Source organism: Osmia bicornis, chromosome 11, assembly GCF_907164935.1.
Source record: "Osmia bicornis bicornis chromosome 11, iOsmBic2.1, whole genome shotgun sequence".
NCBI lineage: Eukaryota > Metazoa > Arthropoda > Insecta > Hymenoptera > Megachilidae > Osmia > Osmia bicornis.
The window spans coordinates 5,605,389-5,628,383 of NC_060226.1; the positions used below are offsets into that span (position 1 = coordinate 5,605,389).

At 45.0% G+C, this 22,995-nt stretch overlaps 1 long non-coding RNA gene across 2 annotated transcripts; it reads left to right on the forward strand.

Moving 5' to 3' along the window:
- The first annotated feature begins 13,369 nt into the window (after positions 1–13,369).
- LOC114875934 lies at positions 13,370–18,684 on the forward strand. Of its 2 annotated transcripts, XR_003789316.2 has the most exons (4): positions 13,370–13,711; positions 15,681–15,962; positions 17,871–18,158; positions 18,561–18,684. It is a non-coding gene; the product is annotated as an uncharacterized LOC114875934 (long non-coding RNA). The 2 variants fall into 2 exon arrangements; XR_003789315.2 differs by having other exon boundaries at positions 17,871–18,684.
- Positions 18,685–22,995: the final 4,311 nt, after the last annotated feature.

A 22,995-nucleotide genomic window follows, 5' to 3' on the forward strand; every position in this document is an offset into this window, starting at 1 on the left:
TTTCTTATGGGATTTTCAAACGATTAACAGGGGGCGCAGTGGAGAACGTGCACCAGACGTTGAGGGTTAATTTTAGCGTTCGACTTTGGTATTCTCGTTTCAGTAATTATTAATAGGTATTTTGAATCGGATCGAAATCACAATTCCTTTGTTCATAAGAATAGACACTTGATTCGCCATGCGACGACAAGTTTCGTATCAAATATACAAAGTGACCGAGAAACGAATGTCTTGGCTATTTATATTATAAAACGGTCACACTTTCGAGCCACCCTGTACGTATTCTCCATGGTCGAAAGAACAATGAAACATTTGCGAAACGTAACGTAACCATGAATTCGTTCGAAGCAGGGGGTGAGTGGGAGGGTGAAATTCGGGAACATCGAGGCTGATGGGAAAAAAAAGAGGCGGAGAACCGAAGAGTAGGAACAAAAAGGTAGCAGAAAATTTCATGGAAACGGGTAGGGTCGAGGAACGGAAATGCAACGTGGACCGTGGATGCAATGCTCGGTGGTGTAACGTCGCAGATCAATTTTACGAAGCGAGTTTATTCGCGATGGAGTAGGAAATAACGACGGATCGACGGCTGACACGTCGTAACGCGGTGCGTTATATATCTGACCGCGGGCATAATGACGCCGAAATCAAAACCCGACTACGCGCACACGTCGTGCCCATATTGTTCGTTGCATCTGTCGTGTACACGACACGGAGGGTTGTCATTCGCCACGAACACGTTCGACGAAAACTCTGTATCCGCGCGGTTCGGGCCACCTTTGCCCGGGACAATGAGCAAATTTTTCACCCCGCCGAAAATGTTTTTGTTCTTCTCGCATTTTTTTCTGCTCGTTTTCGTTTTAATTAATATCCGACGAAACGTATACAGCTACCAGTAGCGAGTACCTTTGTCAGTTCTTGCCTGGATTTTTAACTGGGGTTGAATTTTTTGGAAATTGAGTATCCTGAAATTTCTCCTTTATATTTGTTTACAATATTTTTTCAAGATTTATTTCCACTTTATTCGATTCTCCGAATGGAAAACTCGATTCCTTGAAACACCTTTCTCCGGCAACATTGTTTTATGCAGAAAATTAAAACAGATTTATGCGGGAGAGAATATTGCGCTTCGGAAAAGCTATCTACCTAACACACTTGTCTGTGTCAGGGAAAAATGAAATTTGTTGCGCGAATGTAACCAGAATTCCAAAGTGTCGAGACGATCCAGCGACATCGTACTTGGCTCCCAACCATATGCAAAACAGATCCGTGGATCTAGGAAATATTTTGTACGAATGAGATTTCAAGAATATTTTTCAAGCTTTGTCCACGGTTCGTGAAGACGACCCATAGACAATAATATGTATTAATTTTAATAACTTAAATGATATTAGATTAAGGCGGCGATCTGACGGTATAAGAAAAATATTTTAGAATAGGAGTTATCTATTTTAGAAATAGCGATTTGCCTTACTGGAGTAGTTTTACTGTTACTGGGAGTGTTTACTGTACGCAATCTGGCATAATGTTGCAGTCTCTCAGCCCCTACAGAGGTGGCCAAATCTTTGGCACAGAAACGGGGGCTGTAACGCATATATAGCTAGTCTGGAATTGTTTAAGGAGCTCGCGGGAGTCGCACCCCTCATCGAACCACCCTTCTCTCTCAAGAGGTTTTTACCGTTCTTTTTAAATTCACCGAATTATAGCAGGATATCTTGCTTTTCTACGATAATTCGACGCGAGGTACACATACAGACGTGGACACACACGGAACTTCTTCGTATTTGCACTCCGTATATTTTCGCGGAAAGATATAAATTTTTGACAGACGATTGCACCCGATAAATTGCACGTGGCAAGTTTCCTAAATCGCGGTAAAATAAATACAGAATCATTTCTGGGTCGAGCACCCTTGGTCGTCGTAAACGACCCGTTCGATGGAAAGAGTCTCTCGAATTTCGTGCGGGCCAAAAAAACACGACAGACGGTATATTTATCTTATCTTACGTTTCAAAACTCGATAGAAAGCAAATTCTCTATTGATTCCAATGTAACAACAAGATCATCAATCCAGTAACGTAATAATTAAAATCCATCATGTTTGCTCGTTAAATTTGCGTTGATTGTTCATTAGTTAATTGAGCTCCAGGTACTTTATAAAATTAACGCGATGTACGTGTAAATACAACCTGGTAAGGACAAGAATAATTCACCGAAATTAAAAACTCAGTTCCTGTTTAAACAGGGGAAAAAACAATTTACGAATTCTCTTGAAACTTTCATTGAAACTTCTTCTTTTCAGTTAATCGTTGATGGAATGAACAACCGATACCAAGGGCTTACATAACAATCCCTGCAATTATATCCTTGTATTCCAACCCCATGATTTCCGAGAACGCAACTGCAGAGTCACGAGTAGAGGATTACATGTAAGATACAAATATATACAAGTAAGTGAACAAGTAATTATTTTATAGAAGTAGAAGGGGGGTGAGTGTAGAGTGACTATTTAGCTGTCTTTATAATTAAAAAAATATAAATTAGAATATTCCTTCCTTCTTTAAAAAATAAATATTTCCGGTAATATAGTTTGAACACAAAGTTTTTGTGTCTACGTTTATTCTGAAGAGAGCGTATATCTCCTGTAGTGTACACGTTCCATCCAAAACGATTGCAATCGATTATCCGACGGGTACGAGAGGAATTATCCAGGCTAGAGCTGTTTTTTTCCCAGTCGCTAAATCCGTAATTAACCGCGTCTCGTCGTGCAGCGGATTCGCGATTGTTTTCGAGGATGACCCACCGAAAACGGCGCGATAATTTTTGCGATCACCGCACCGGGAGCCGGTGCCGGACAGAGGCAACCTGGCCACCAGAAAGAGAGAAGAAAAATCAGAAGCTCCGATAGGAGGGAGAAGGGTATAGGTTCAGGAAACAGAAGGGATAGAGAGGGAATAAGCTGGTTGAACGAAGAGGAACTGGGGGTGAGGATGAAACAAAGAGGAAAATAGCCGGAGGGTAGCGGATGAAACGAAGCAACGGAGGATAGAGAAGGAGATGGAAGAAGGGTAGGTTGGTAATGGAGGGGGGTGTGAGCGGGTGTCGAGGGGGTGTGTTTGGTCCGGGAACTCACGGTGATGCTGTATTGATCCGAGTGCACGAGCAGAGCTAAAGTAAGCCGAGGCTGGCAGAGCGTTGCCTTGGCAACCTCCTCCCTCATCCCTCAGGACTTTCCACCGGTCCGACCAACCCCTCGCACCGAAAACCACCCCCGTACCGAAACGTTCCTCTGTGCCTCTCCGTCTCTCTTATCGTTCTGAAAACCCCCGTTTCCTCCCACTCTCTTCCTACCTCTCTGCCCTCACCAGGTCGATCTATAGGTGTTAAACGAACGCCCGGTTTCTCTTCGTGTCCTCGTATCCGTAGACGCGGATGAAGCTTTTCTATCGTTCTACGTGGGCGTACGCGAATCATCCTTTTTCGAGCGGCGTACACGTAGAACCGTTCCTTCCGGGGTCTTCGACACGTAGTTTTTCTTTCCCCACCGACAGAAATAATCATGTCCATCTGCAGAAATTGTTCGTTCCTCGTTAACACGTGTCAGGGTAGATTGTTACATTCGTACGACGGACAGATTCAATAGTTGAAATAATTGTGAGAATTTTATTTCAAACTGCGATTCCGTCGATATTTTTTTACAGACAGTTTCTGTATAGAGTATAATCGAGAGTTGACTTAAAAATTATCTAAACTCGTGTTTATATTATAAAAAAAGGTACATAACCCTGTAACGTTACCGGAATAAAAATATCGCGATAAAAGGGGATGAAAATTAATTGACAATCTAAATTTCGGCTCGATGAACGAGGAAATGTAGAGAAGAGTAAAAGTTATCGATGATATCCATATATGTAGAAAGTATAGAAAAAGAGGAAGCGAACGGGAGATGGGGTCCAGGGAGAGGAAGGAGAAGGAGGGGTTCGTTGGGAGCCCTTTGCCCCTTTCGCGCCCATCCATCGATCGATAATGTGATCCGGCGAAGGGTGCACCGGACGAATCGCAGAAATATAAGAGGGCAAGCCTCTGTTCTCTCTTTCCTACGGTTGATACTCGTTCGTTGCTCCTGTTCGTGGCGCGTTCATCTTTGCGACTCCACCCTCACCTGGCCGCCGGAACGAAGGTAGACGCGAAAGGTGTACACCAGCCAGCCAGCAAGGTTACTCACTTTCCCCATGCGTACTACACTCGCTGGCTACGTGAGTATCCCGTTCGCAACCGCTCGTTTACGTGCACGTCCACTCGCTCACCCCGGTGCGTGCACCCTCGTCTGTACGTACAATTACGCGGTCACAGGGCTTTGTGGTTGTAAGGGTGTAAAGAGGGTGCTCACACTAACGAAAATGGTACAGAGAGAAGATCGGGCTCGTGTCGTCGGTGTTGGTGATGGGTATCGGTGGTGGTGGTGGTTTAGCGACTATAGTGGTGGCGATATCCATAGAGGGGTTGCAGATCGATGGAGCAGTGACGTCACGGGGAGCGGGAAGCTGGTGAAGCTGCGTCTCCATGGTGACCGCCAACGGATCCGGCAGCTCTCTGTGTACGGTCCGACCAGCGAGCTTGAAATTTTATTAAATTTCATTTGTGCCCTGCTCTTCCTTCTCCTACCCTTTCCTCTTAGCCACCCCATCTTTCCCTCTTTCTCTCGTTACCACCCTCTATCCTCGTTCGACCATTATCTTCTTATTTTTTTGACTGGCCGTTGTGCCGTCTCTTTGCCCGGGCAAAGAATTAGACGTCTATCGAATATCTCCTATAAAAACATCGCGTAAAAAGTATGAAACTAAAGCAATCTATCCGTACGGTTTCCTGATTCGTCCGTGAAACATTCTTCTCGTCCTGTCAGTACGATACAGGGGATTCCGATTAGCCTTTGATCCCCCCTGCTAGCCACCATTATTCCTCCCGATGACACGTTACCCGAGGCGCGGCAGCACGCGGCCACCTAAGAAAAGGACGAACGAAGGTGCACGAGAGGAGAGCGTCAGTTAATCTTCCTCCTCTTCGTTAATCTTCGAGCCGAGAGAGGAGCTCTTTTTTGGCACCCGGACTGAGTTCCCTTTCGCCCCCTTATCCCATTGAATTTACGAGCGAAATGATGGAGAGGGTGTCTCCTTGTGTTTTCCACCGAGAAACTTCGCCGTACAGGCCTCTCCGAGTTTATCCTTTTTCAAAACCTCGTATCGCAGAGCTGCTCGTTTATTATAATCAAGCGCCAGCTTCCTCTTACACGTATTTTAATCATTCACCGAATTTTTCAATTTTATCCACCCTTATGCAAGTGGTGAATTATAAGACTTTCTGTTTGTCGGATATTAAATATTGAAAATAATTATCGAGATAAACGTTTAACGTTTGTTCGTCGCTGTTGTTTGTTTAATTAATTTCCGTTAATCTTACGGGATCAACGACCTCGGCAAGCAAAGCTGCGAACGCGTAGGAGTAATTAGAACGACGACGAGAGGAAGAAGAGGAAAAAGGAAAAAAATGAGGCGAGCACGGAATTGGCCATCGTGGCAGGGGAGAGGAGATGATCGCGGACGTCGAGCAGCTTAATTGATGATTCTCGTTTGAAACTGCTGCTGCGTTCATCGACGGCCAGGCCCGGCTTTCCCACGCGAAACTTAGGCGAGATCGCGACCGCATGAAATCGAAACGCTAAGCTGCATCAACGCCAACAACCACGGTAATACGAACTTGCATTAATATACATGTTTAACGATGCAGCATCGCGTTTCATCGACGAAAACTTTATCGTAGTCATGGAATTTCGTTTATATAAAATTTTAACTAAAGTATCTCTTGGCGGAGCGAAAATTTTCTGAACTGTAGACTCGCTTATCGCCAGAAGGATTCCTCTTCGACTCGCGTTTCCCATTTTTCTTTAATTCCTACGTGACAACGCGGAAGTTCGCGATGACTCGGTCAGATAAAACGATAGAAAACGGAGCGTTGAACGTCTGCTCCGGGTGATTTACATCCCCGGCTAGCCGCCCTCTGTAGAAAATCCTAAAATGATTGAATTTGCTGATCCGTTAGTGGCCTCGACCCTCGTGCGTCACCGACTCGAAGCAGTCGCTTGCAATTTATCCGAATCGACGTTTACACGAGAGACAACGCAGATTCATCGGCTGTACGAACGAATTTGAATAATCCATAAACTACGAGTGTTTTTTGGAACGAGCTTAATTGTCGGATACCGTCCTCCGGCGAGCGAGCATTTTTCCTTTTCCTATCTGTCGCAGGATAATTAAATGCAACGACCGGGAAGCACGATCGATCGTCCGAATTTACCGATGACAACAACCGAATTTCGTTGCCCCTTCAACGATTTTACACGTTGGAAACGGCGCCGAATCGATTGTACGTATATCCGTGCGCCGATCGACTTATTTTCACCGCGTTAAATTTACCCCGGCTAGGGGCTGCTTTTGATCCAGGCCAAAAATTACGCGACTATCTCCGTGACATTATCAGTTTCCAAAGATCAAAAGTCTCGCTACCAATTGGTCGATTTCTCTTTCGCGTTGCCGGTTGTTTGATAATTGAATTGGTCGTTGGAAAAAAGAATGTTCTTACTCTTTTATATGAACACGCTGCAAAGCTCGAGCGAGCAGCCTCTTTTCCGCCGCGAGTAGGATTTAATTAAACGACCAGACTGGCCGGTTAACAAGAAAGAAAGGGAACGACGTTAAAGAAACACGCGTAGAAAAGCTGGAGTGTAAAAAGAGATGACGCTCGACTCGTTAGGCGAGTGAAAAATACAAATAGTATAAAGGGAACACGTTGTTAGATATTATCCGACGTTTGTATCTTAAGAGGACAATATCGAACGGTAGGATGTCTGTAACGGTGAATTTTCTCGTCTCTTTTAATTTCATTAAAAGTCGCGTCTCGTCTTTCTTCGTCGTTACGTCGCCGCTTATAGCACCTTAATCGAATTCATGGTTAAACGCGCAATTTATATGGACCAGGGAGCAGGCTGCTTTCTTCTCGTTTCTATGTTTCTTTCTCCTCCACTCGCCTCGCTCTCCCACGAGATTCGAGCAAGGATACACGCAATAAATATCCATGCCACCCCCTTTTCCTTTCTCTGTCTCGCAGTTTTTTACTTCACGAGAAAATAGTATTTACATCGTTCCATAGCACCCCTCCTCTTTCCTACCCTCGCGAGGTTATTATCGCGAGGTCAGATAAAAAGCCGTTCATTCGTCTTCCATCGTGCTACCCCTCGCGATATATCGTCTTTCGGAACAGCTCTCATCGCGTCCTTTCTTCGACATCGTTCAGTAATCGTATTATTTTCGCATCATTGAGATTTTTATCTGATACCATGATGCTTGGAAATTGATAGACACTCCTGTTAATTTCCACCCTTAGTTGGTCCTCAATGAAAATTCTACAAAACGATCGGAAAGTTAATAAATTTTCACCCCTAGAAAAATGAAAAACATCTTCGAGCGCGGTATTGGTAAAAAGAAATCATCCGTTTGTACAGAGGCACACCTGTTCCCACGTGAAATGAAAACGGAAGCGGTTTACCCTGTAGAAGAGGTGATCGACGCTCGGGATTGTCCAGGGTGGAAAGAAAACACCGTGGAACGTCGTTTCCTCGAGTGTTTTTCTTTGCCACACAAACCGCAACGGCGATTCGCAAGCGTATACTGGCTTCTTGCTCGTCAAGGGGAGGTTGCTGCCCTTCCAGCCAACCTACAGCTGATCCCAAATTTTATCTCGTCCCGTGACCAATCAGGAAGGTCGGTGTTCTGTACAGGATCGAGCTAGACGGTGTGACGCCAGTTGTCCCGACGGATTTTCACCCTCGAAACGTACTCGACTGCGCGTAACCCTCTGCGTTCCTCTTTCATCGGCTTCTCTTTGCTCCGTTCGTTTATGACCGACAGTGTCTATTTCTGATTCAAGAAATTAAGATTCGTTTGTCCAATTTTGAGCCTCTGAAAGCTGGATATTTATATTTCAGCTTTCGTTCAAAATGATTCGCCGATCGTAAGATTGAACACGTATAAGTTATTTATACGAATCATTTTGTTGCGATTTGATAGGAAATCTGGCGTTAAGCGATTATTCTTCAGGCTCGTTTGGCACGTCGAGGATATTTCCGCGTACTCACGATGACTCGAAGAAGTCGCGGATCAACCGACGAACGGGCAGGACGGCATCGGATGATTCTTCTCGCGAGAATTTTATCGATTTCACCGAAAATGACCGATTCGCAACGGAGCCCTGACAGTCGGTATCGGTTGTCCGCGTAACGCAAGGGGGATAGGTGCATGGGAATCACCAAAATTGGAAAGGCAATAAGGGTGTACCGAGGGTGCACCTCGAGCGGCTCATGGGGGTTGCCTAGCGACCCCAGCATCCACGTTCTCTTTCCTCCATTCGCTAGCCCCTTTCTCTCTCTCTTTCTCTTTCCCTACCAATCCCCCTATTTACTGGCTCGTGCTGCCTACCCTATCCCTCCTTGCCTCTCCCTCTTTCATCCCCTTTGCCGTCGTACCTTGTCGCTCCAGCCTCGAGAGTCGCTCTTGCTTCTTCGTTCATCTTTCTCTTCTAGTTCGCGTGTCCGTCTCTTGAAATACCAATGCCCTCCTCCTCTTCCTCCTCCACCTTCTTCCAGCCTCCGCTCCGTTACGCTGTTTTCCACCACCACCGCCACCGCCACCGTTACCGCGTACACCCCTTTTTCCTCTCCGTTGTTTCTTTTTCTCCCTAATCTCTTTTCCATTCGACGCTCCGTAGTACTCGTATCTCATCTCTCTCTCTCTCTCTCTATCTTCTTCCTGACGATCTTCCACGATCCTGGGACCGTTTTTCCTTCCCTTCGTTCGTCGTTCCTCTTCTCCTTTCCGACGAGTGGCAGCTTCCTCGTCGGTTTTATACCATGTCTTTTCACTCACCGCCAGAACCGGGGGGGTAGATCCGTTCCGTCTCTTTCCATTCGTCGTTCCTTCCCGTCGCTCCAAGGGATTCCCTTTGCTGCCGCGCGTGAAACTAGCCCCGCTGCTCGCCGAAGGAGGCCGTGGCCCGAATTCTATCGACCCACGGTGTGTACCTACTATCAACAGCCTTCAGCTTCATTCACCCGCCCAAAAGATCCGGTTAAGAGATTGCGTACGCACACCGAACACTCTGGCACGTGTTTTTGTTTTTGCGACGATGCCGCCCGCCTTCCAACCCCACAAACCATCTTAACGCTTCTTAGGGACCGGGTCGTTTATTCGCAAATTTGGTATCTGGGTTTTTTTACAAACATGCTTTCGAATTATTATTCGAAAAGTAGTCACGGTATCGTGGAAATTCTTCAGCCTGCCAAAGTAGATACCAAAGGAATCATGCAGGGACGAATGATAATTTTATTCAACCACCCTCTGCACGAATTACGCGATCCCTTTTTCATAATGAATCACTGGCAGCCGATATCAGCTCGTAATGGCCGTTTCGTCAAGCAGCAATTGTCGAAGCTCTTCGAGCACGCGAGACCGATCCGGAACGGTGTAATCGAAGGGATGAAAAGGAAAATGAAGGGCGGTGTAGCGTAGGGAACAAAACTCGACGGGGATGAAAGCTGTCGAAATTTCGAAACGTCGGCCAATTCCCTTTTAGAATGGCAATCGTCACCTCTGCCAACGTCGATAACGCTCGTTGCCCTGGGCAATTTAATTCGAACATAAAAAATATTCTCTTTGAAGATAGGCAGAGACGGGTTGGAACGATGCCAACGGTCACGGCGCGGCCAGTTCCATGACCAATCTCCATTTTTCGCGAGATCTTTGATATGAAAAATTTGTTTTCTCCATCGAGCACCATCACCCGCGGCGGATACAAAAAGGAAGAAACGAGTCTTTGATCAATGCCTCTTCATTATCTTTTATGAACTTTTAATTATTAACCTGTGAATGTTTGAGATATTCAAGAAAGAAAAAAATAATATAATAAAATACAATGGAATATACTTAAAAAACAGTTGGAAAGAACGTTTCCATGGTAGCAAGTAGATCCAGAGAAGGCACGAGAGTAGTCAGACACTCGCGTCTGACCAACAAGTGTCTAATACTACTTACGAATAATCTGAGACAAAGTACAGCCACTTAACGAAACGAATATCGCTGGTACGAATAAAAGAAAGATACTATAGACTATTTTACGCAATATTACACGATCGATCGTAATTATTATTCACTTAATGTGCAGGGAATTAATATTCACTTTCGATATCGGTACAACCGTTCGCCTCATTCGACGTGTCGATACAAATTACTCTATTAAAAATAATTAATCGTCGTTACAATCAGCCATTTCTCTTCTCATATCCGGAAATTAAGTTCTTTGAAGTTGTTCAGTGTCGAGTAATCGTGGCTGTAATGAAATATCGTACGTCTCGAAATTAACCCACACGTGCGACTACCCGTCTTTGGTTTACACGTCGGCCACGTTAATTACGTGTTAGTTGTACGTTGTAGTGCTCGACTAATATTCCCGCAAATTCGTGACGCATGTCGCCGATATACACAGGCAACGAAACTGTGTGTTTCTAAGCCCTCTCGTACGCGACGCGACTATTAATTAATAAACAGTTTAATCCCTCGTGGCAATGGGCAAAGGTAATTAGTTATATTAGAAACCAAAGGGAAATTTATTTTCAGTTTTAAAAGTTGACATCTGTCCAACGCCTGTTGCTCCAATCTGAGATTTTTCATATTTTCTAATTTGTTAATTGAAAAAATTCCTGTTCAATTTAGCGAAGAACGTAACGTCGGTTTCATTACGCGGAACGATTCGAGTGAACGAGTTTCGAGAACAGTCGTCTCGCCTTCGCTAATTGCCGATCAATTTTCCAATTTCCCTGACGTTGTTCCAGTCTTACCTTGGGGGTAGAAAAAGGAAGCCGCATCGAAGCGTTCGCGAGACCTCGATTACACGGGAACAAAAGTTTACAGCTCGTACGCTTACGCGATCGAAAGGATCCGGTGAAGAGAGGAAGCCGGTTTCCCTCGTGTAAGACTCTTTCCCTTCTCGACAACTTCATCTCCAGCAGGAAAAGAACTTTCGAACTCGAAAGATGGCGGAACCGTTGAGGAAGAGGGATGATTGAAGATGATTATTAAAAGAACCACGCTGAGAGTTGGAGGTAATCAACGATACCATCAGCCAGAGGAAACTACGAATAAAATTTGCAGTGCGTTTTTCGCCTGTCACGCGAAAAGGTACCCCTACATTTTACTCTTCGCTCATTGACGCGCGTGTTTCGCCAGCGTGGAAGCTTAATTGATATCCGGAAGTCGAGGAGCGGAGGAAGTAGGGCGGAACGAGCTATTAAAAATTTACTGAATGGTAAAGTTCGAGGAGATCCTGCTATTTGTTTTCCGGTGAAAATCAGCTTATTGTTTCAAGGAAAAGATTTGTGACGGAAGGAGACGTTTGCCGTGAAAAGGTAACGTAACAGGTTAGGAAATGAATTTTTAATTTCCCCTCGTTTCCTGCTTTCCTCTGGGTTCCGCTTGAATTTCAAACGAGGAAAGGCCGCGACGAGGTTTCTAATAATACGCCCGCCGCGAGGACTCTAGAAGCAAGAAACGGAAATGGCGCGACGTAAACGAGTCGTTTCGCGGACGGAAGGGTACCAGAGGCGGATTATAGTCCATTTTTTTGACCCGCGTCGTCACCAGGGAATAATTCGATAAAAAGTCTCCTACGGTAAAAAATTAACGAAGCTGGTCATCTTATAATCTTTCTTTAAAATACCACTTAATAAGTTGTTGCCATTTTTGAAATTCTTTTTGTACACCTTTTCGTTTCCTCTTGCAAGCAGTTTAATCAAGATTGTACCACCTGCTCCAGACACATAAACCATTCATGAAGAAGGCTCCACTATAGAAATAACAGCTTGTATACTTGAAGAATTGCAATCTTCGTATACCTGACGAACCATTTCGTGGCTCCTCGTCGAGATAAAATGAAGGATGTACATTTTTTACGAAAGATGAATACTGAAAAAGGTCACGAACTTATTGAAGAAACTAATACAAGATCGGGAAGCGTACAAGTCGTTCCCCAGGAGACGAGTCCCAGAAGAAGCGGTACGAGGAATCGAGCAAAGAGTCGTCGAGAGACCTTGCACCCGAAATTTGTTCCCCTTACGCGGCCAGAATCCAAAGTCCCCGCGAGGATGCAAGGAAAACAGGCCGAAAGAGGGAGAGAGAAAGCGAGGAGCGGTCTCTGGTTTCTGGGTGACTCGTGGATGAAGGCGGAATGACGAGTAGAATCGGTGGACAAAGTGAGAGCGAGGCGAGGAAACGAAGGAACAGAAACACATTACGTGTCTAGTTTGATGGGGAGGTATGGTAGAAAGCAAGGGGTTGCTGGTCAAAGAGAGAAAAGAGTTGATAAGGAAGGAAGGAAGGAAGGAAGGAAGGAAGGAAGGAAGGAAGGAAGGAAGAAGGAGGATGGCTCGCGAAAGAGACAGCAATCGTTCTGATCCGACCCACCCCTGAAGGTTGCTCTAGCGAGAGGAGGTTGTACGCCCTTGAACGAAGACGGCCAACACGAGCGTACGATGTGCATCTCTCGGACAGAGAGAAACGCATCGGTAACGAGGAAGAAGAAGAATATCATCCCATGGATGAGGCTTAGGAACAAAATGGAGCGATAGAGAGAAAGAGAGTGAGAGAGAGAGAAGGAAAGAGGAAAGGAAGAAGAAAGTCGCATCGTGCCGCGCCGGTACGAGGCTCGATTTTCTGGGTGACGCTTGCGCGACGCGTATTAAAACGCGCTCGCGCGCCATCGTCGAACCACCACCAGCATCAACCCGACCACCTCCACCGGTGGTTCTGGGCAACGGCAGGCCTGGCTATACGTTGAACAGCAGCGGCAGAGAGAAACGGCAAGCACACCACCATCAGTGCGATCACGAGCATCGGCTCGAGCCTGTCTGGTCGCGGAAAATCCGCGCGGCCAGGGGTGGAAAAGGGCCGACGCGATACGTACACCCTCGGCTGCCGGTTTTCGGCAGTGACGACACGGCAGCCTGTACGTTCGTTCGTTCGTTCGTACGTCCGTCCGTTCGCTCGTTCGTGACGAGCCCAGAATGCTGCTGGAGGGGGCTCCAGAGCCGGCATGGCATCCTCGTTGTAGGGTGGAAACGGTTGGTGGGGGATTCAGAGAGGGCTAAAACGTGAAGCGAGTTGGTTGGAGGGAGAAGAGTCGATCCCTGGGGTACTAGCAGGGGTACTAGGGGTTGATATCGAGGGGCAGGGCTAGGTGGGTGAAGACGGAGAGGGCGCAGTGGTCCCGCGACCATCAAACCAACAACACCGTCCCGACACAAAACGGCGCATCCTGCTGCGCCCCCTTCTTCTTCTGCTCCTGCTCCTGCTTCTGCTTCTGCTTCTTCTTCTTCATCGTCGACGCGTTCCTGCTTCACCGTAGTCGACCACCTCGGCCACCTCCAAACCGTTACTTCCACCATACGACGAGACTCGATTCATCTCGGATCCAAGAGATTACCAACATCGAATATCATCCAATGGACCTTGGATAGGATCCCTGTACCGTTCTCCAGAACGGTGACCCTCCTACCGGAGGACGTTCGGAAACGTTCAACGATTGATCTACCGGAGGATGAAGAGTTCACTGGCAGGTAATGTATTTCAGGATTCTTTCGTGACGATTTCAAGGTCAATCCTCGGCGAGGATGGTATCTTTGGTCGCGTGTCGATGAACGGGACGCTTTTAATTGCACTAATTAACTATTCAGGCGAGATTGGTTTCTCGATCGTGGTACTCATGGGAGATACGTAATGTCCTTTTTTCTATCCGTGTCCGAGGTAGTTCAAGGTTATGTATAGAACAGGGAGTGACGTTCGCGGAGCTTCAGGGTCATCCGAGATTACGCTCCAATCTTTCACGAGATTCGTGAGACGCAGTTTGTTTTTAAACGAATTATTGATTCGGTGTCGATTAAACGTTGATAGGTGTCTTTTCTAATCGTTTCATCTGTGATAGTACTATCTCTTAATAATCTTCCACCTTAATTTTCTTTAGATCACTGTGTTATCTAACACATTCTTATCAAGCTAACTAGGCAATTGTAATTCATCTTATTTAACTAATTCGATATCGAACTATTTCCCAAACTTTGTTAAGCTGTTCTGAAACGCTCCATTCGAGATATCATGGTTGTTAAAATTACATCATTCGAGACGGCATATGGTCGACCACGAATTTCGATTGGGAAAATGGATCCACGGTACGCAGAATCACCATATGTTACCGCATCCCTAATATCTTTTTCTATACACCATCCCTCTGAGAACATCTTTCTGAAACGAATTTTATTTACATCTGGTAAAAATTTTATAGTTTCGTAGAAAGATCCTGACACGATACTACCAGCCTTCTATCGATTAATCTTAAGGGATGTTTTCATCGAATCAGACGAGTATCTGGCGAGGGTCTTGCAAGTCCCATAAACGTTCTTCGATTTCTATGACACCCGGTAGACAAGGTGTTCCCCTATTCCGCGTAAGTACATTATGGTGTGTACTGTTGTTTTATCAGTAGTGCAGGATCGCCATGGCTACGAAGTATGAATAAGCCGTTGCCGGCACGTCGCCGCTACCTGCCTAATTACCATTTTCGTAATTTTCTGTCACGAAACTTCAATTTCAAAGTCGTCGGTATCCAAAGTCGTCCCTCGAGCCCATCCGGAAGTCGGCGAAGCAGAAAGATCATTCTACCAACCACCTGCTTGGACCTCTCCCGCGGCTCTGATAATCCCCTCCCCGATCTATCGATCTTTCAAACCTGCTCCCGATCGGGATTCCTCGAATTTCTTCATGTACAATGTTTGAATAAACTTTGTCCAATATTCGTAAGAGACTCGGGGTCCCGCGTATCGTCGATAGCCATCGGAACGATTGGGTTAATTGTGCGGAAAGCAGTTTCGAGGATTGAACGAGCCTGTCGAGACAACTTATCGGACTGTCAATATGTGATCAGCTGACGAACTCTGGCGAGGGTTCCTATTTATAACCGACTCGCTCAGTGGCTCGATTGCTCTGCAGAAATTCGATTGGTCGATGCCATTTAACCCTTGGACGACGATTAATAATTTTAGACACCGTTCGATCTCGATTTTTCATATTTTACACTTGTTCTCTTTAATGTATAACCCTGGGTCATTTGAACATCTGAAAGCATCATTAAACCTATGGTTTCTTGGTTTGGGTCACTATCTCTGCTATTTACTGATTGCAGGGTAATCATAACTTTTATAACATTTACGATATCAGTATTGTAGTCTTCTCAATTATAGTAAAAATAATTAGCTATTCTACCTAACGACAATTTTATAAATTAATCTTTGTTTCTATTTAAAGAGCAAAGCACCTATCCCCCTCCCTCTTCTGTGACATTTAATTCTTCTCGAGTTTCACTAATTAAGAATAAAAGAATCCATAGATTCTTTCAAACTGTTGCTGACCTAGGATACAGCTGCCTCTGGGTCGCATGTTTCACCCCCTTGTCGCAAATGCTGCCTCATCTTTCCCCCCTCTCCCGATCGTCGCTTCTCTGTTTCTCTCATGAAAACTGTTCATTTGTTCTAGATACCAGGTAGAACCATGCGGTTCGTCGGCCCGGTACCAGGGTTCTCATGAATGGAGGAGGGTTCGCCAGGATCGATGAAGAGGGCGTGCCTTTCAGGGGAGGATTGGTATCCGTGACGTTTTCAACCCCACCTGAGAAGGGCGCAAACGGAGTGCACGTGCTCGATTACGTCACAAGGATAGCCGGCTTGTGACGAGAGTAAAGCCATTCAGTGATCCTGTCTCGTAGGGCGACCGACCACGTTTCCGGTCGCACCGGTCTACGGACATCGTTATCCAGTGGTAAGGGTCGTTCGCTTTGTTTTTCATCCAGACAATCCAAAGAAGAGCATTTCCTCTAGTATCGTAGATCTTCTCCTAATTTTTTTTTATTGTAACGTTTCTTTCGACTATTCAAGTGTAACGGTGCACGAGGGTAACTTTTTGTAATTTCCTTAGAGCTAAACAGCAAGTAAAAATGCCAATTTTTCTCGTAGCACCTCCAGAAGCCCCATAAGTGTCATTCGCGTCCTTGAGATTTTATTTAAGTCCCGTATCGCCACGCCCGGTTACACACCCCTGTTTCTTTGCACTCTGCTCGAGGTTCTATAAGCACCTTCGTCTTTCAAATGTTACCAGAGAAATTCGTACTAGGATACATCGGCAAACGCCCCTGTCTCGTTCGAATAATTTCTTCGCTTCATTTCCCAAATTCGTTTCACGTTCTTCTCGCCCTTTCACACGGTTCGAAATGAAACTCGTCATGTCCGCGTCGTAGATGTCAAGGTGGGCACCATTTAAATAGCTCCGTATTAAATTCCTCGTATCCATGGGTGTCTCCTGCAAGGGTTAATAGGCTGAGATCGGGCGACAAGAAGGGGAGGGTTTAAATCGATGGATTAAAGCCCCCTTTCGGGGTAACCCTGACCCACAGTTCTGGCAGACGAGATGCCAGCCCTACGAGGGAATGCCTCATTGTGCCAGGGTAAAGCACGGATGTGAATTGGCCTTTAGGGCGATCGTAGCTTTACGAGCACGCGCTGGACCCCCCTTTGCGCACACACTCTCGCGTCGGCACACGCGCCCTTTAAAACGAGCAACACCCTTTTCGGACGTGTTTCGCTCCCCGACGAAACCCCCCTCTGTCCTCCTCACGCTCCTTTTCTGGGACACTCGGCCAAAGATACGCTCGGTCAGTCACCTTTACGACGACGAAAATGATGGGTTTCCGGTCTCGCGCGACAACGTTCCTCCCATTGTCTTCGATATCTTTGTTCCTTGCATTCGGTTATAGTTCAAGTCTGTCCATCAGGGATGCTCTGAAATTTCAGGCCACCATAGATTGCTACCAGATAACAGAAATTATTCGTTTATTTATTTAATTGTATTCCTATAGCGCGAGTGACCATGGTTTATTTGAAAAGTGCTCTGTTTTTAAAATGATTCCATGTCTTCGAAATGATATAATTTATCAGGGGAAAATAGACGAGTGAGTGTAATTATTTATTTCATAAAATGTAAAGTCTCGAACGAATCGCTGTCCATCGATGAACATTTATCAGGATCGGCGTCGATATTAGTCAGGGCATCCCATATGTCACTTTCCACGGCTGGAAAAAGTACGGAATGGGGTGGCTTTCTTGATTATGCGAATATCTACAGACAATGGAACCCCAACGTCAGCTGCTCCCCGGTCCTGGGATATCACGGGGTCGTACACCCTCCGCGAAATAAGCAATAAGTTATGGTGGGACTGACGAACCCCCCGCAGAACCACCCTACCCATCGTCGACCCACCCCCCCTTGGCTATCCCCTAATCGTGGGTCCATAAGACGAGTGCTATCGTTCCATAGTACAGTTTCGACGCTCATCAAACTCGGTTCACATCGCGACGCGCGTCATCGTCCTGTGTATTCTTTTTCTTTTTTTTTTTTTAACCTCGTGTGTCGGGTCAATCATGACCCAAACCTCGGGGAACATACATTCGATTAAAATTATGCAGTCAAATTTTTCATATTAAAAAGGAAATAATAATTGAAAGAATTGATCAAAATTTAGAAAGTGTTACGATTTGAAATTGTCGACGCTTTGGAATTCTGATAGTTTGCTTCGTGACATGGAAACTATTTATCTATTATAGTGTTGAATAATTATATTTCTTCTTTTTTTATTTTTCAAATTCTGTGACGATAATCCGTCGTTTGATGTAGAGGACATCGTGAACGACAGTGTACCTTACAGAGATGTTAGACTCGATCGTTGGTGGATTAGCTGAAGAAGAAGTGCAATCAATACGGAGAGGTCGATGGAAGGAAGATTCGTGTGAGTCTGTGCTCCTTGCGTTCACTGCGGGCTTCCATGTGCCAACTTTTCAAAATTCATAAGGCACGCGGTGAATGCCAAGAGCGGACCAAATTCAACGTTTTATGATTCTCAACGCTAGCGAAGACCACTGGATTTCATGGTCGAAAACGCGTTACCATTGTGTTATACGACAGGTCAGTAAAGATTTACAGTTCCTCGTCTGCGATTATAGTTCTCGTTCCAACCCTTAACGATCATATACCGATTACTTTGAATAAATTCAACACGTTTGCTACCAGTGATGCCGATTGATAGTGGTCCAGGTCCTTTAATTTTATTAAAACTCTATGCATGGTTTGAAATTATATTATTTCATTTTTTTTTAAATGAGCAATGACAGATGAAATTCGGATCGAGTGGTAGTAGTGAACGTGTTAACCCTTGTGTAACCCAAATGGTAATAATTTGTTGATGAAACGTTAACTTCTGCTGAAATGTAATAAAAATTGCAAGGGTGCACAAGGGTTGGAGTAGACGTTGATTGGGTATCTTTGAAACACCTGTACCTTGCATTTAATTTTTCTTTCTCCTGCCAGAACTGTAGTGCATTGAACGTGTAGACGACTCTCTGAATCGACAAACACCATGTACAGTAACAACCCCTCTGAATATTTTGTACATATTTTGTAATAAAAAAGAGCCACCGTTTTACCCCTTTGTTGTGATGTACCTCCGTCTCTCAATCATTTATCCATCATAACGCTATCTTTCTCCGTCCCATCGATCGTTTCTGAGTTAAGTAAGGAACCTTGAACCCTCTCCCCGTGTCGCGAAGGATTACACGATTTTTTAAACCACCCCCCCGGATTCCTGATAAAAATTATCATACTCCATCGACTTCTCTTATCCAATCCTCGTCTTCGTTTGCTTTCCAACATTTCCGAATCCTTCAAGGATATCAAGGATCCAACCCAGCGAGAATAAAATCCAATCCTGAAGCGTGTCTCATCCCCCCAAGTCGGTCGTTTTCTCGAGGACATAACTCGACCGATCGAAGCGGGGTTAGCAATCGTTTTAAGTGTCCCAGCGTGGCACGATGGGGTGGCAGAGGGTGAAAAGGGAGATCGAAGGGTTAAGGGGTTACATACCCTTGGCACCGTGGAAAGAAGGATCATTTTCAAGAATTTATTTAAAAAAAAATACTTGACGTTTTAAGTTTGGCTTATAGTGGATCCGAAGTACAGAAAATTTCCCGTTGAAAAAAAATATTGAAACTGATTAAAGAGATTGATTTTTTTGAACCGTCCAAGGGTACGCACCCCTTTCGAGTGGTCAGTCCCGTAATGGAAATTGGGGAATTCCCGAGCGTACGAGGAAAACGGCTGCTTGTATCGACCGAGTACTCGTCATCCGCGGAACGGGCAAGCACGGCCCGGAAAGAGGGGGTGGACGAAGGTTTAAGGGTGGACGTACGTTGCCTGGCAACCTATCCCTTCTCGCAGCATCCCCCGTGGACCGCCTCGACTTCGCCGACGCGATGCCACCTTACCAATACCATCACCGATGCATTTCCACGTCTACCAACCGCGACGGGGACGATTTCTACCCCGTTCTAGCCCACCATCCGCGCCCTCTTTCAACCCCGTTCTCGGAAACGTCTCTGCTCTTTCTTTTTCCAGAGAACGTCCAACACTCCACGCGGCTACCTCCATTATTCAGTGCCGATGCTCAACCACTGTCCCTTTTTCGCCCGTTTCCGTGTCTCATCCCCTTTCCCTGGCCTCTGGGAGCTGCTTCTTTTTCCTTCTTTCTTTTTTCCAGGGCCACGACGGAGAATCATCTACGGATAATGGACGTCTGAGCACGCAAATTAGGGACTATGCTTTCGCGATCGTTCGAAGGGTTGAATTAGCAACGAGGTTCTTTTTCGTTCATTTTCTTTTTCTTTTTTTCTAGACACGTAGATTGTATTTGTTGGATTTTAGAGGAGAATGAAACCTTGACCTTAATGATGCAACGGGGAATTTTAACAGCCGGCATTTCCAAGAGTTTGTATCGAGTATTCGAAGGAAGTATGAATTTTCTTTTTTATCTTTAAGATAGCTTTAGCGAGTAGTCGGCTAGTTTCCAAATAATTTTCCATTATTTATGACTCCGATTAATCTATCGATCGGCACGATTGTAATTACACCCGGTCATTCTATAAGATTAACGATCGATGTTAAACATCGGACAAGTTCTAAAAAAGTAATGCATCATGGACACGACTTATGAAATGACCGGGTAGTTCATTACGAGGAGGGTCTATGACCGATTTAATTATAACACGGCCGGCAACGAGACACGTTCGACTGCATGATGTAATGTTGTTTGAATAAACGAACATATACGTAACAAACTCATCACGTTTTCTCAGTGATTCGCTAACGCATCAAAACGATCGAAACCCATCTCCCAGAAGGTAATTGCCCAGCCATTTCATCCCTTCTCTTCTAAACAGAATCATCGTCCACTTTTGCCGAACGTTTCCTTACGATTTCTCCCCAACTATTTCCCTCGTCGAACGATCAAACGATCCGATTAAATGAATTGATCAGACGATAGGGAACGATTCGAGTAAGCTGCTCGATAGTCGTAACGATTCCTCGCCGAGTGTCTTCTATTTTTAAATTTTGATACCTCAAGTTACGTTGTACATTCGAGAAAATTTCTACTTGAGAATTTCTAAAATTCAGCACTCAAAAGCTTTCACTGAAAAAAAACATTTGATAAAAGCAACGCGCTGCATAAATCGATTCTTCGAAAAGGAAACAGTTGCATAAAGTCACCTAATTTGCAATCAACGAGCATCAGAGCCGGCGGAGAAACACGTCAACCGAATGAAATTTATTCGTGAATCGTGAGAGGAACGAAGAGGATGATATAGCACCACCCCTTTTGACGCCTCTTGCTTCGCTGCCTGTCCTCTTTACCCTCCCCATTCCACCCCTCCGCGGGTCTCTTCCTATCGGTAAAGTGACCTTCATCTGAATTTCTTTGTCGCGTCTCGTGCCAGAGGAGATCGAGCGAGAGAATTTCGAGGGTGGCATCCCTAAAATGACGATACCTTCTACCTTTACCTTATACCGGCCTCAAGGGGTAAGGCCACCCCGGAGACCCCATAGGTAACTTTAAGGGCAGTTTTCTTGAAAGATATCAAAAATAGGGAAACGAATTTTTATTTATAATTTGAAATATTTAGATGTGAGAAAAGAAACAAAATGGCAGGGTATGAACTAAAATTGTAGAGTACTGTGCTGGATATGAAACCTGAAACGAAAAGCATACAATTTTTTAACGTTTATATTGAATTTGCTAAAAAAGTGGCTGAACATTTTCATAAATATTAACGGATATTAAGAGTTTCTGTCGTCAGCATGGAATAACATCTAATACCCGGATGAACGCAACGTATCGAGGCTTCGCGATTGCTGTGCAACCTTTAATTACATCCTTTCGAGTTACACCGTCCGTGGTATCTAGATAAATGAATATTTATCATCCTGTTCCCGTCGAACGCATTCGAAATCTAATCCCCCTTCCTGTTAACGCAACTATGTGTACCAACTGCACGCGGGTCCTTCAACCTTCTTCGATCGCGTCCTTTCACGGTGGCGCGTATTACGCAAACCGTTTCACGCTTTTCCGCTCGTTGGAAAATCGAATCGTGAAATCATAAACCGTATGGTTATCTATTATTCAACGTATCGCCCCCGACGTGAAAGCCCAACAGACTCTCGATGCCGACCAGAAGAATGAATAAATGAGAGGGATCGTCGAGTCTGTTACTGGAACCACTAAATTTGGATAGAAAATACCTGCGTTCTTATATCTTCTGAAAAGAAACAAAGGAAAAGAAGACGTTCAAATATTCCGTATACTTGGTGGATGGAAAATCATAGGACAGCTGGAAACAGGCTTTCTCTAACAATGAGTAAAAGAATAAGGAAAGTATTTGATAAAAAGTTTATTGATCTGAATTTTCTCACATAGAAAGAAATTTTATATGAAATTCTGATTTTCTTCTCTGATCCCGCAATTTTCCAACTTACAGGTACTTCTTGCTCGAGCAACAGCTTCCATAGATTTTCATAAGAAAAAGAAAAAAAAATCATTCGATCCTAATCCCGTCACCTCACCAACGCCGACACCGTTTTTCTCTCGGCTCTCGGTCTGAAAGCACTCGAAACGCGCAAACAGAAGGAACCTATATAATGGAGACGAAGAAGAAACCGTGGAAAAAGGTGGAACGATGGCGGAAAGGGTGGAAGGAGCCGAAGGGAACGGGTACGGGTGGAGAAAAAGGGTAAAAAGGGAAGAGAAAAGAAAACGGGAGAGCCAGGGAGGAAGGTGTAGAGGAGAAGAAGGAAGACAGGAACGCGATGGAGAGGATCGAAGGCGAGCAACGGCAAGGGTGGAAGAGAAACAGCAGGGTGAGATGAAGAGGTGGAGAGAATCACGTGGGAAAGGGGAAAAGCCGAGATACGGGGAGAGATCAATACGAGGTCGCTAGGCAACGAGCCTCCGGCGATCTCGGTCCGGGTAGACAGGGTGCCGCCACCAACCCCTGAAGCTGGGTGGCTTCATGGCTGGTGGGTACCAGCCATCCACCCCCTCAAAACCCACCTCCTACCTACCCGTTCCCTTTCAATACAGGGTGTTCCATGCAACTGTGACGAGAGATTCATCTTTAACCCTTCTTTCAACCCTCGGTGAAATTTGCAATTTTCCAATATCTGAAACTCTTTCGTTGAAAAATTTCAAGAACTAATTTTAACCAAAGCATCGTTACATATATTTTTTTAGACAATTACACAATTATATACCCGAATAACCATTTCCACGTTGAAATGAAAAATTAATATGGTTTAGAATCACTCTACACCCCCGCAATTAAAATACACATAAGCCTTCAAATTTGAGATGGCATAATTAATTTCAATAAGAAAAATTAAAATTCAATTTCTTGATACTAATTTTGTTTTATGACCT